The 14,320-nt window shown below is 36.2% G+C and overlaps 1 long non-coding RNA gene and 1 other non-coding gene across 3 annotated transcripts in view; both read left to right on the forward strand.

The window, feature by feature from the left end:
- The first annotated feature begins 32 nt into the window (after positions 1-32).
- LOC112064630 (uncharacterized) overlaps positions 33-14,320 on the forward strand; it is a 56,023-nt gene continuing 41,735 nt past the window's right edge. For both annotated transcript variants that reach the window (XR_008618357.1, XR_003681450.2), the window contains exons 1-2: positions 33-83; positions 1,946-2,177. This is a non-coding gene — a long non-coding RNA (uncharacterized lncRNA). The remainder of the gene's footprint in view (positions 84-1,945; positions 2,178-14,320) is intronic.
- Positions 12,255-12,361, forward strand: LOC112064668 (U6 spliceosomal RNA). Its single transcript, XR_002891597.1, has one exon. It is a non-coding gene; the product is annotated as a U6 spliceosomal RNA (small nuclear RNA).

The following is a 14,320-nucleotide window of genomic DNA, read 5'->3' on the forward strand; positions in this document are numbered from 1 at the left end:
AGAAGAGGCAAAGAGGAGTAACCAGCCCGGATAAAGCTGTACTTTAAATCTGCTGACTAGAGAAATGAAATAGCATTAGCGACGTGAGTTCCACTACTTGTAGTTGCTCCTTACAGCAACAATTATGGGTTTTAGTTAGTGCTTTTTTTCACCAAAAGTCCAGGGATGATAAGAAGCAGTGCATTTTAGAATATTACTACCTTTTCTAAAATTTTAGTTACTGTAATATTACAGTAAATTAATGTGGTGGAAAAGAGTATAGCCAAGGCATACTTGTTTCCTATTGGCCAAGGTGTGTGGGGTTAAAGGTGCGTGTGAGTGAGTTATTTGATGAGCTAATTCCTTTCCTGTTAGTTTAAGTAGGGACAGTGAACAAAGGAAATGGAGATGGGAGAGAGAAATTTCAAAAATGAACATTTTATGGTGGTATGCCCATCCAAATCCACCTTCCATCCCCTTGACTGCTTTGAATTTTATTCTTTACTGCAGTTTAGCAAAAACAATGTAGTTTTATGTAACAATAGTTATAACTGTATAATATATAATACATTTTGACTGTGAAAATCTTGATATCTAACCTCTGCCAGATCTCCAGGGAACTGAAAATTTATAATATCTCAGCCCCATTCATGCCAACTCACTAAAAATGAAATCCCTTTTGTAGTGAAATGTCAGGATATTTTTATGACATACTCATATGTTAAGTTGGCATTAAGTGGGTCCCGAAACTATCAACCTTCCTTGAGACCATCTCCCTCTCTAAAACCCACTGGATAGTTTTCTGCTTGATGACAGCAGAGGTCTGCATATAATTTTTATGTGCTTTTCCACCACTTCCATGTTCCTCCCTCTTCAGCACTCTGCATTAGGGTTTATAATAGCCTGAGTCATGTGGCCTCAATCTTAGAGTGGGTAGATCCTTTGAGGACTCTCCAGATGCCATACTAGAGGGCTGTGGTAGGACAATTCCCATAAACTGGCTTCAGTGATGCTCCTGAGGTTGGGCAGGGAGATCTCTTGGCCATTATTCTCTGGAAACAAAGCAAACTCATCCAGCCTTAATACTCTTTACTCTTCTCAGTAGTACAGATATCAGAAAAGAAGAGGATGGCAAATGTTTTCTGATAGATACCTCTCCCTAAGTTTCATTTCATTGAAATGATTAATAAAACACCTTTTGAAATGTTGTAGTGTTAAGACAGTGTTTTGCTCTCTTATTTGCTGTCTATGCTATTTCTAAGGGTACATTTTTCTTTATGTTAAAGAAGGGGAAAAAAGAAATAGAAATTATAATCTGACTTTCAATTCTTCAAGCTCAGCAATCCATAAATATTGTTTTGGTCTTGTATTTACATTGTCCTTTCCTTCAAATCAGTTTATTGTTTTGTCCTAACTAAAAATTACTTCCTTTGATTCAGAACACATTCACGAAAATATAATTTATTCTTTTTATTTGAAGAAAATCTGCTTTCCCTCCCCCTTAAAAAACAAAAAGAAGTCTGTGCTTCATTTAATTTATGTAAATATTTGGTTTACTTTTGTAAAAGGATTTATCAAGTACAATTATTACTGAAATCATCCATTTTATTTTTAAAAATTTCCTAAAATGCTAATTCAGAATTAGTTACATGAAAGAAAAGTTGCAATTGGCTATTCTATAACAGGGTTTTCTTTAATGAAAAATTGTGTTTATTTCCAATTCTGTTTTGTTAGGTGTATAAAATGAAATTGTTATCTAAGTATTCTGGAACCTTTTCTTTTTAGTCTATTGCTTATGTGACCAACTGGAAAGAGAAAGAAAGAACTTCTTTATACCAAAATAAGTTACTCATGGAACTTGCTTGAACCATTTTCTAAGCCAAAGAGATTAGTCATAGCATTAGCCAGCAATTAAATAATAAGTTCTCCTAACATATGGACTGTACTATATCTTTTATTTCTAAAGTGATTTCCACAAAATCTTTCATAAAAGATGAAGACATTCTATGTGATCTTCTCTTCTTTTGGAATAATGCCACCAAGATTTGATCCTATGAGTAAGAGTGCTCAAGAAGAGCTGGGCCGCTGAATGGCTTCCTTGTTGGAACATTGACAACAGTTACCTTTCATGGACCCCTCGAAGCTTCTCCAAATGTCTAGCAGCAACTCCTATTATACTTCATACTGTAGCAGTGCTGGTGAGTTGTATTTTGACCAATAATATACATTTTTTAAAGTATCCCATTTATCTGACCTTAGAAGCTTATCTCCATTGGAATCTTTTGCAAAAATTGTAGGATAGGTTTTTTTAAATGTTTTTCTCATATTCTCAAAAATACCAATGCCATTTCATTAATATAAACACTGACTTTTCAGAACTGTATGTTCTTTGACTGCCAGGCCCTGTCTATGCAGGAGAAATGGATGCGGCCTGATGTGCTAGGCAACACTGCTCTTTGAGAGATGAGGGACAGTCAGTTAGAGTTCTGTCCTCCGCAGAATTTCTTTAGGTGCCGCCATGAGCCAGGCCTTGGACTCCGTTTTATCCATGTTGCTCTGTGTATTGAGAAACACACATTATTGGCACAGTGAAGAGTAGACTATTTCTCAGAATCGCGCGAAGTATTTCTTAATATGAAAACCAACTGCATTTTTTGATTTTTACCTTTGTTTCAAAATAGCAATTTTTGAAATTTTAAGGGATGAATGGATTAATTTTTAAGGATTTTGAGTGCTTATCTCACACAAACTCTGATGGATTACTCCCACTTCAATGCGTAGCATGGATGTTAAAAAATAATTGATGGATAAAGATTGAAGATTAGTAAGGAGAATATTGTAATGGTAGAGGAGTGAGTTAGTTATAAGAACCTGAACTAGGGTACTAGGAGTAAGAAAGGACAAGAAGGTAGATTTACCAGAACTTGATGATAGATTGAATGGGGAGGACAAGAGAGGATCGTGGAAACTGATTTTGGAGTTTTGATTGGGAAAATGTTACTAACACACACACAAAAAGGAAGTCCGGAGGAGGAACTGATTTGCTGAAAGATATTTAATGATTTCAACTTGGAAAATTTGGTATGAAGAACTGAAACATCTTGGTGAAGATACGTGGCTGGCAGTTTCAAACATGGGCTGTGGAGTTCAGTTTAAAATTGCTATAAGATTTGGGGTTTTACCCATAGAATTGCTATTTGAAACCACAGGTACAAGTAATATAACTGAGATAGTATGTAGGCAGTGTGCCAAAAAGACAGCACTCACACAGCCTCAGTGGATTTCCTCATTTAATACAGGCAAAGAAAAAGAATGAAGAAAGAGGCAAGGTAGAATCAGGTAAAGGGAAGTGGGTTTATTTGTAAGGAAAATATCACCCTGGTACTTGGGGGAGTCTTAACTTTGGAAAAAAAGGCAGTTACTCCTTTCAAACAAGAGTGAAAGAAGACCATAAAGGAAAAAAAATGTTTTAAAGTAGAGAGTATGTGCTTTAGAAAGCTAGGGTTTAAAAGTAACTTCTCAAATAAAGTAGATGAGGTTATCAGCTGACTCTAAGAGTAGAACAAGTTGATCAGAGTTGAAGTTTGCAATACCTCTGTGGGAATCCAAAGGCAGTTGTAGAAGAATAAAAGGATTATGAAAGACTGGGAGGGTCTAGGATGATTTTGTATTGGATTAAGATGGCATTGTCTTATGGATTTCCTTTCATTAACATCAGAATAATTCTAACCAGGTACCAAATTTCTATTTTATCTAATGTTTATGGGACTGTAAGGAAGGAGAAAAAGTTAATTTGCAACCCCAAAAGTATGCAAATTCAGAAATACTCTACCCAAATTGGTAAAACCAGCCAGAAAATGGGTTCTTAAAGTGACTGTTGGTCAACCATATTTCCTTTGGAATAGTGTAGATTTCCCAACATATTACCCACTTGTGCTAGAATCCTTTTTCAATAGATATATTTCTGGGGTCTGACAATTTACTTCGGAACTCCAGAGTATTCACTTAACTGAAACTTGCTTGCCATTTATTTATCATTCTGTCATCCTTGAGAGGGGTTTGAGGATAAAAGGTTGTCTGAACCTGGGTAAAATCTGAACTTATTCTCTAGCTTACACCTATTTCCAAGTGAATTTTTCTATTAGGCTACACACAAAGTATTTGTCAAGGGAAGAATTTTTGTTTTGTTTTGTTTAATGGGAGACTCCCAGCCAGTAGATAAATATGTCTTTGGCTCCACCTTCTGTACAGAGTGAAAATCAGCATCAGAAGAAGTAACTGGTAAACCACTTATTTAATACTTTAAATTTTTTCACCTTTCTTATTAAGCATGGTTAATTTTTTGGATCATTTGTGAATGTTTACATTAATTCATTTAGCAAATATTTATGTCTCAGGAACTATGCTAGTGAGGGTTTGTTAGTTATGCAGGAAAGTGGTTACTGATATAAAAACAAAGTCCAATCTGTTGGAAGTTTTAGGTGACTTTTTAAATTCTTGGAGATTCATGTTGTCACCTACAACAAAACAGTAGAGGCCAAGGTCAGCTCAATATAAAGTCAGAATATCACCTAGTGAAGTACAGCTTAAGGACATGCAAAGCTCTTTCAGACCAAAACCATTAACCTATTCATTCCCTGTAGAGGCTAGGTTTTCCATCATTAAGTTCCACCTTTGGATTAAGACACTGGAGTTTTTACGAAGGTGAAAATGGAGATGAAAGTATATTCTTGGAAAGGGTAGAAGAAAAATTAACAAAAATTAGTTTACCATTGTGACTTACAAAGACAGTTTGAAAAGACTGAGGGTATAAATTCTTATGGGAATGAGCAGAAATGAATCAAGGGGCCTGTGAACTCACCTAAATTTGATAGAACTGACCTTTAGTTCTTTTTGGCACCTATTAGTGCACATCACAAAAGACTGAGGTGTATTAAAGCTACTCCCTCATGACACCAGTACCAGCTCAAAATAAAACAAGCCTTAGACCAAGTTTGGCTTCACATTTAGATACTTATTAAATAAACACCTATTAGTAACCAGACTCTAAACGTTTCATACAACTTGCTTTGTATTCTCTACAAAGTCCCAACTGTTCTTTTTAGGTGCTGAGACTACCACCTTGCATGAAAAGTTCTTTTTTTAAAAAAAAATATACATTTATTTATTTTTGGCTGCATTGGGTCTTCGTTGCTGCGTGTGGGCTTTCTCTGGTTGCGGCAAGTGGGGGCTACTTGTTGCAGTGCGCGGGCTTCTCATTGCAGCGGCTTCTCTTGTTGCGGAGCATGGGCTCTAGGCGCGTAGGCTTCAGTAGTTGTGGTGAGCGGGCTCAAAGTTCATTGTGGTGGCTTCTCTTGTTGCAGAGCACGGGCTCTAGGCGCCCAGTCTTCAGTAGTTGTGGCACATGGGCTCAGTAGTAGTGGCTCGCGGGCTCTAGAGCGCAGGCTCAGTAGTTGTGGCGCACGGGCTTAGTTGCTCCGCGGCATGTGGGATTTTCCCAGACCAGGGATTGAACCCGTGTCCCCTGCACTGGCAGGTGGATTCTTAACCACTGCGCTACCAGGGAAGCCCGAAAAGTTCTTTTAAAGCAGAAGTGACAATATTCCAGAAATAGCACTTGATTGTAATAGAAAGACTCAGCCACCGGATATCCTCCCAACCAGTGACTGGATACATGACCATTTGGGGGTCAAGTAAATAGTTTCTTAAATTCTGTTCACACAAAGGTCTCTAGATTATAGCCAATCTACATAAATTGAATATCACTTATTTCACCAAGGAGAGCCTGTTTCTACCGTCCATTATGCTAATTAACGAATCACTAATTTCATCAGTAAAAATCCATATCTGACATTCAGGATGCTAATTAGCAAATATCTGGTGTGTTTCAAAGACATGAATACAAGAAGCACTTGTAGTCCTCTCTGAGGTAGCCTTTTTGATGTATGTTTGCCACCCATGCCAAGCCATGAATTCTTGATTAAGTACCCATACTCTACAAGTAACTAACTCTGTATGCAACCAACAGACAAACACGTTTATAGTACTGCATCTTTGCTGAAGTTTTTAAAAGTAAATTACAGACATCATAAAACAGGGAAACTGTGTATTGCTTATATAGTGCAACTTAGTACACTGGAAAATGGAATTAGCTCCTGGCTTCCTGGTGTTAAGAGATGGAAGCAAAAGCCATGAGTTGAAAGGAGATACCAGAAGAATTGGAGCATCTTAAGAACATATAGGGATATTTTAACAATTTTACATTTGAATGGCCCCATCTCAAGACGTTATATATCTACCCCTAAAAATGGCATGGCTATTTTAAATGGTTTTTTTTTTGAAGTTAATATGTGTTCTTAATGCTTCATAATCCTTTCTAAATATTTGCTTTATAAGTAACTTGAATCCTACATCATGTGAAGTTCAGATTGATTCATATTCAGTGGGCTTTCCTTTATGTTTCACGCTGACCCTCTTCAGCCCACCCCTGCACCCCTGTCATTTTCCTGGCCTTGGGCCACTCATGTTGAAATACTGATAGGAGGTTGTTATCACCTAACTTCTGATCTTGCAAGCATCAGCAACAGTTGGTGTTCAGTATTCTCCTGGCAATCCTGTTTTATAAAATTTCCAGTCAAAACAGCAAACTTGATGTGTTTGGAAGATTCAGGTGACATTTTAAATCTATTGGATGGGATTCATTCCAATAACTGATTTCCCTTCAATAATTTTAGTAGTTCTTTTATTTTCATTCTTGAATAAAGTATGAATGGATTTTAAATATTAAAGTTCAAAATATTAACGTGGAAAGTGAAAGAAATCAAGCTTTGATGATTACAGATAATAGAAGGTTTTTTTGTTTTTGTTTTAAATTCCAAAGCATTAATAGAGGCAATGGATATAGCTCAGTGATATGATTCTCCTTTTATGGATTTCTATATAAAGAGTTTCAGTAACTTTCTTGGCTTTTTATGAAACAGTTTATCCATTGGGGGAAAAGACTACAGGTTTGTGAATCAGACTTTTCGATTACACTCATCCATAAAATGATAGCATATTGTGTGTTTAGACTAAATTCTAAAATATAGCCAGCTTTAACAGAAATTTTTAATGAATTGACCACTAAACCAGATAGGACATAGAATCAATCTTTATTTTAGACCTTAATTAGGTAATGAAAACTGCAATTTTGGATTCAGATTCAAGAAACATTTATGGAAACCCTATTATTTCTTTAATATTTTTGTGGTTTTACATACAGGCAATTCTAATAAGTCAGATTCATTTGGAGGGGCTTCCGATATCCTTAAAAATGAAGACATGCCAAAGCCATATTATAAAATGCTTGATATACTTTGAAATTTAAATGAACTAGTTAATAACTTTAATATAAGCCCCCATAAAGATATATAACTTTGCTATTCATATCATAAATTACAGGATCTACTAAAACAGTATACAATTGCTTAATAGTTTATCATAAGGTAGGATGAACTGGTAATGTTTAAAGATTTTTGATGAACATACTCTTCAAAATGTCAGTTTATCTCCTAACTATATGTATAATCTTATTTGGAAGTGATATAAAAACTTCACATTTGGGGCCCTTCCTGAATAGGAGGCCCAGGCCAAATGGTCCTTCTGATAATGGCCTTTTTGTCCAGCCCCCGCTCTGTCCCCAGCCTCTGAGTGAAAGGATCTGCATTCCAGGCTGGAAGTTAGAACTCCTCTTTTGCCACTGACTTGCTAGTTAATTTTGCTTTGGATTATTCCGTCTGCCTCTCTTTTGTTTTATACGAACTTTTTGATGTACAACATACTTAAAGAAGAGGGAACATATCCTGAATGTAAAGTTTGGAGGACTTTTGCAAATCAGATACACCTGTTTAACCAGCAGTCATATCAAGAAATGGAAAATTACATCAGTAGCATCCCTGTAGCTTTCCTTGAAGGCCCTTCCTTTCATTAATACTTCCTCCATAAGCATAATCACTATTAATTCTTTCCTATTTTTCCCCCTTCTCTTTAATAATTAAGTTGAATCTTACAGAATGTACTATTTTGTGTGTCTGACTTTTTTTTTTGGATTATTAAAAACTTTATTATGATTATTAAAATAATGCTAGTGTGTTAACATATTTTTGTGTCTGGCTTCTTTCATTTTCATTCATATTCTTGCAGGCCATCATAGATCATTCATTATTATTGATGTGTAATATTCCCTTGTATGACTATATCACAATTTATTTATCTTTTCTACTGTTAATGGGCTTTTGGGTAATTTCCAATTCGAGGATTTTATAAATGAAAATCCTCTGAACATTCTAGTACAGGTCTTTTGAGTTGTCTGTCATTTTGTAGGAGTTCTATGAGTCCTTTGTCAGGTAAGTGTAGTGTGAATAGTCTTTCTTTCTCTGGGTTGCCTTTTTACTTGCTTAATGGTTTCTTTTTTTTTTTATTTTTTTATTTTTTTGCGGTACGCTGGCCTCTCACTGTTGTGGCCTCTCCCGTTGCGGAGCACAGGCTCCGGACGTGCAGGCTCAGCAGCCATGGCACACGGGCCCAGCCGCTCCGCGGCATGTGGGATCCTCCCAGACCGGGGCACGAACCCGTGTCCCCTGTATTGGCAGGTGGACTCTCAACCACTGCGCCACCAGGGAAGCCCCAATGGTTTCTTTTGATTAAAGAAATGATTGTAGATGTAATATAGTCTAAATTATCCAATTTTCTCTCTACAGTTAGTACTTTTTACAATCTTTTAAAGAAATGTTTGCCTACTCCAACTAAAATCAAGAAGATATTCTCTCAGAACTCCTCTGGTGGTCCAGTGACCCTGCACTCCCAGTGCAGGGGGCCTGGGTTCCATCCCTGGCCAGGGAACTAGATCCCACACGCCACAACTAAAGATCCTGCACCTGCACGAGGCAATGAAGATCCCCTGTGCCGCAACTAAGACCTGGCACAGCCAAATAAATAAATAAATTTTTTTTTTAAAAAAAGATATTCTCTCATGTTTCCTTCTAAAAGTTTTACTGTTTTATCTTTCACATTTAGATCTACAACACCTGTGAAATTGATTTTGTGTATGGTATAAATTAGGGGTCAGAATACATTTTTGTTGCTATAGAAATTCAGTCTACTCAGCATCATTTATTAAAAAGATCATCCTTTTCCCAGTATTATCGTAGTTGTGAATCAGGTGACCATACATGTCTGGGTCTATTTCTGAACTCTGTATTTTGTTCCATTGGTCAGTTTGTTTATCTTTGCACCAATAACATGTTCCCTTAATTACTATACTTTTATGATAGGTCCTGATATATGATAGTATAAGTACTCTAGCTTTGTTCTTCTTCAAGATTGTCTTGGCTGTACTTGGCTCTGCATTTCCATATGATTTTTAAAAATCATCTTTCCAGTTTTCACATACAAAGTATTTAAAAGATAAACAAGAAAACTGAACTGTTGGGATTTTGATTGAGATGGCATTAAGATGCTTCTATAGATTTTTATTCTTTATTTTGCCTTTATTTTCAAGGATATTTTTACTGGTTATAGAATCTGGGGTTGACAGTTCTTTCTTTAAGTATTTTCATGCATAATGTTCCACTCTTTTCTGGCCTCATAATTTATGAGAAGTGAGCTGATTAATTGGATTATTATTCTCTTGTATGTAAAATGTCATTTTTCTCTTGCTTCTCCACAATTTGCTCTTTATCTTTCATTTTCAATAGTGCAACTACTGTAACTGAAAATTTCTGTCTTTCATCAAATTTGGGAAATTTTGGCCATTATATCTTCAATTAATTTTTTGTCTATTATAGTTTCATTCTCATATCCTTTTTGAACCATTATGCATATAGAACCATTTGCTATCATCTGACAGATCTCTGAGGCTCTCTATTTTTTTCCTCTTCATATTGGCTAATTTCTTTTGATCTATCTTCAAATTCATTCTACTGTCATCTCCATTCCTCTAAGTCCAACCATTGGTGATTTTTTTTTAACATATATTTTTTGGTTCTAAAATTTCCATTTGGTTTTTCTTTTACCATTTTTATTTCTCTGCTGAGATTTCCTACGTTTTTATTCAGTCGTGAATATATAGTTTTTTACTTAATTGAGGTAAGTTAAAATAGCCACTTTAAAACCTTTAATTTCTAGTACCGACACTTGTGTCATCTCAGAGTTGCTCTTAATTGGTTTTCTTTTCTATTGGCAATATGTTCCATTTATCTGGTTTCTCATATGTCAGGCAATTTTTCATTATACCCTAGGAATTATAAATGTTAAGTTGTTGAGATTCTGGATTCTATTATTTTCCCCTGATGTGTGTCATTTCTTTTGTTTTAGCAGGCAATTATCTTATTGGAATTTGTGTAGGATAAAATTATTTTTGATCTGGACTAGAACAGCTCTATGTTTATCTCCAGGGACATCTGGAAGTTTGGCACCTATCCTGGCCAAGAAAAGATCAGTCAGTTAACTAATGATTTATAATATTCTGTTTTAAGTTCAAAACTTCCCTGGAGGCACCCAAGATCAGCTTCTTTATTGATGAATTACACCTGGCATGACCATTTAAACTTTTGGGCTTGGCTTTTATACCCAGAAGAGCATAAAAGAGCCTGCAGGAAACTTTTGGGCAGCTCTCCTGAAACCAAGATTTATCAGAGAAATATTGGCAATTCAGCCCCAAGGTGAAATACATATTCATTTTGTGAACATAACAGACCCTGGGGAGCTATGCCTGGAGGTTTCAAGCACCCTCAGTGCTTTTTTTTTTAACTTTTTTTCCTCTTGACGTACCATATCCTCTGCCTTTAATAAAAGTCTTACATGAGTACAGTCATTCCTCGATATACACGGGAGATTGGTTCCAGGACACCCAGCAGATAACCAAAATTCACTTATATACCTTATGTAATATGACCTTATATAAAATGGCATAGTATTTGCATATAACCTACTCACATCCTCTGGTATACTTTAAATCATCTGTACATTTACTTCTAATACCTGATACAATGCAAATGCTATGTAAATAGTTATAAATACAATGTAAATGCTATGCAACTAGTTGCCTGTACAAGACAAATTCAAGTTTTGCTCTTTGGAACTTGCTGGAATTTCTTTTTTTCTGAATATTTTCAATCCATGACTGGTTGATTCCACAGATGTGGAGCCCACAGATAGAGAGGGCCAACTGTGTGCTCTGTGGAGTCTGATAAATCCTTTCAATTATCAATCTATGCAAAATTGAAAATGCAAACTTTGTTTCTTGGGTGGCAGCTTTAGTCTCCGTTCAGTTCGATTACTACTGGCCAAGATGCTTTCTGTTTCATGCAAGTGTGGTTAATGGGTCAAATATATGGGTAGGAAGAATTTGATAACACTCTTTGTGATTTTTTTTTCTTCCAGAGTTTACCTATTCTCACAGTTTTCTGGCTTCAGTATTCTGGTTTACCAGGCCATTTTCCATCATGTCCCTGCTGCCTTCAGCACCATTCACACTTGGTCTCAGGCTGCAAGTTTCAAAAAATGGGAACTCCACTTTTCTAGACAAGTATAATCCACTATAGTCGATCTTTTTCTGTTTACTTTCCAGTGGTTCACGTAGCTGCTATTTGTATTAGGTCCAGATTTTATGGTTGTTTTCTGTGGAGGATTCAGTCTGGTTTGATCTTATTCCATCAACATTAGAAGTGGAACTGCTCCCATAAGATTTTTTAAAATATTGCCTTTTTCTATAAAAGGTGTCTTAAAAAAAAAAGCTGCATTTTAGTTTGGTTGGCACACAAAATCTATTACCAGTCTTGAGCTAATGGAATGTTTAGAACCAGAGCATTTGAAGGAGAGGCTCCTCTGAAGAATAATCATGAATCCTTTATTTTTAAGACCAGGATGGTCAGAAAAATTATTTTTACTGAAAAAATAAACAAAATTTTCCTCTCACCCCCCAAAAAGCTTCATCAGTTGACTGCTAGTTATAACTGAGTGGTTTGGTAATGTGTTTGACTCTCTCACTACAGTCCTGGCATTATTGAACAATGACAAGTAGATGTCAATGAAATCTAGAAAGAAAGATTGCTATGTAACACAGGAACATAATCCCTTCTTCCTTTTTACCATGTCAATATGCTATCTCATTTAATCCTCATACTACTTAAATTAGGTAAGCATTATATATCTATTTAACAGACGATCAAACAGATATTCTGGGAAGTTAAGTATCTTGCCTGAAGTCACAGTACTAAATGATAAAACCTATTCTAGTGCTCACTTTGGCAGCACATATACTAAAATTGGAATGATACAGAGAAGATTAGCATGGCCCCTGCACAAGGATGACACACAAATGCATGAAGCGTTCCATTTTTTTTCTAGATTTTACTTTATTTTATTTTATTTTAATTACCAAAGCAAAGACATTGATAAAGCAAATACAATCTGCAATAATAAATACATCTGCAACGGATGCTAAATATCATTAAATTATTATATAACTTAGACAGTAAACATGGTCTATTTTTGCTTCTTTCCAATAGAACACATTTGATCAAATTTTTTTAATACAGCAGGTTCTTATTAGTCATCAATTTTATACACATCAGTGTATACATGTCAATCCCAATCTCCCAATTCATCACACCACCACCCCCCCGCAGCTTTCCCACCTTGGTGTCCATACGTTGGTTCTCTACATATGTGTCTCAATTTCTGCCCTGCAAACTGGATCATCTGTACCATTTTTCTAGGTTCCACATACATGTGTTAATATACAATATTTGTTTTCTCTTTCTGACTTACTTCACTCTTTATGACAGTCTCTACATCCATCCACGTCTCAACAAATGAAGCAGTTTCGTTCCTTTTTATGGCAGAGTAATATTCCATTGTATATATGTGCCACATCTTCTTTATCCATTTGTCCATCGATGGGCATTTAGGTTGCTTCCATGACTGGCTATTGTAAATAGTGCTGCAATGAACATTGGGATGCATGTGTCTTTTTGAATTGTGGTTTTTCTCTGCATATATGCCCAGTAGTGGGATTGCTGGATCATATGGTAATTCTATTTTTAGTTTTTTAAGGAACCTCCATACTGTTCTGCATAGTGGCTGTATCAATTTACATTCCCACCAACAGTGCAACAGGGTTCCCTTTTCTCCATATCTTCTCCAGAATTTGTTGTCTGTAGATTTTCTGATGATGCCCATTCTAACTGGTTTGAGGTGATACCTCACTGTACTTTTGATTTGCATTTCTCTAATAATTAGTGATGTTGAGCAGCTTTTCATGTGCTTCTTGGCCATCTGTATGTCTTCTTTGGAGAAATGTCTATTTAGGTCTTCTGCCCATTTTTGGATTGGGTTGTGTGTTTCTTTAATATTGAGCTGCATGAACTGTTTATATATTTTGGAGATTATTCCTTTGTCCGTTGATTCGTTTGCAAATATTTTCTCCCATTCTGATGGCTGTCTTTTCGTCTTGTTTATGGTTTCCTTTGCTGTGCAAAAGTTTTAACTTTCATTAGGTCCCATTTGTTTATGTATTTTTTTATTTCCATTACTCTAGGAGGTGGATCAAAAAAGATCTTGCTGTGATTTATGTCAAAGAGTGTTCTTCCGGGGCTTCCCTGGTGGTGCAGTGGTTCAGAGTCTGCCTGCCGATGCAGGGGACAGGGGTTTGTGCCCTGGTCTGGGAAGATCCCACATGCCGCGGAGCGGCTAGGCCCGTGAGCCATGGCCACTGAGCCTGCGTGTCTGGAGCCAGTGCTCCACAACGGGAGAGGCCACAACAGTGAGAGGCCCGCATACTGCAAAAAAAATAAAAAAATAAAAAAAATAAGAGTGTTCTTCCTATGTTTTCCTTTAAGACTTTTATAGTGTCCGGTATTACATTTAGGTCTCTAATCCATTTTGAGTTTATTTTTGTGTATGGTGTTAGGGAGTGTTCTAATTTCAGTCTTTTACATGTAGCTGTCCAGTTTTCCAAGCACCACTTATTGAAGAGACTGTCTTTTCTCCATTGTATATCCTTGCCTCCATTGTCATAGATTAGTTGACCATAGGTGTGTGGGTTTACCTCTGGGCTTTCTATCTTGTTCCATTGATCTATGTTTCTCTTTTTGTGCCAGTACCATATTGTCTTGATTACTGGAGCTTTGCAGTATAGGCTGAAGTCAGGGATTCTGATCCCTACAGCTCCGTTTTTTTCCCTCAAGACTGCTTTGGCTATTCGGGGTCTTTTGTGTCTCCATACAAATTTTAAGATTTTTTGTTCTAGTTCCATAAAAAATGCCATTGGTAATTTGATAGGTATTGCATTACATCTGTA

This window comes from Physeter macrocephalus, chromosome 10, assembly GCF_002837175.3.
Source record: "Physeter macrocephalus isolate SW-GA chromosome 10, ASM283717v5, whole genome shotgun sequence".
In the NCBI taxonomy this organism is placed as follows: Eukaryota; Metazoa; Chordata; class Mammalia; order Artiodactyla; family Physeteridae; genus Physeter; species Physeter macrocephalus.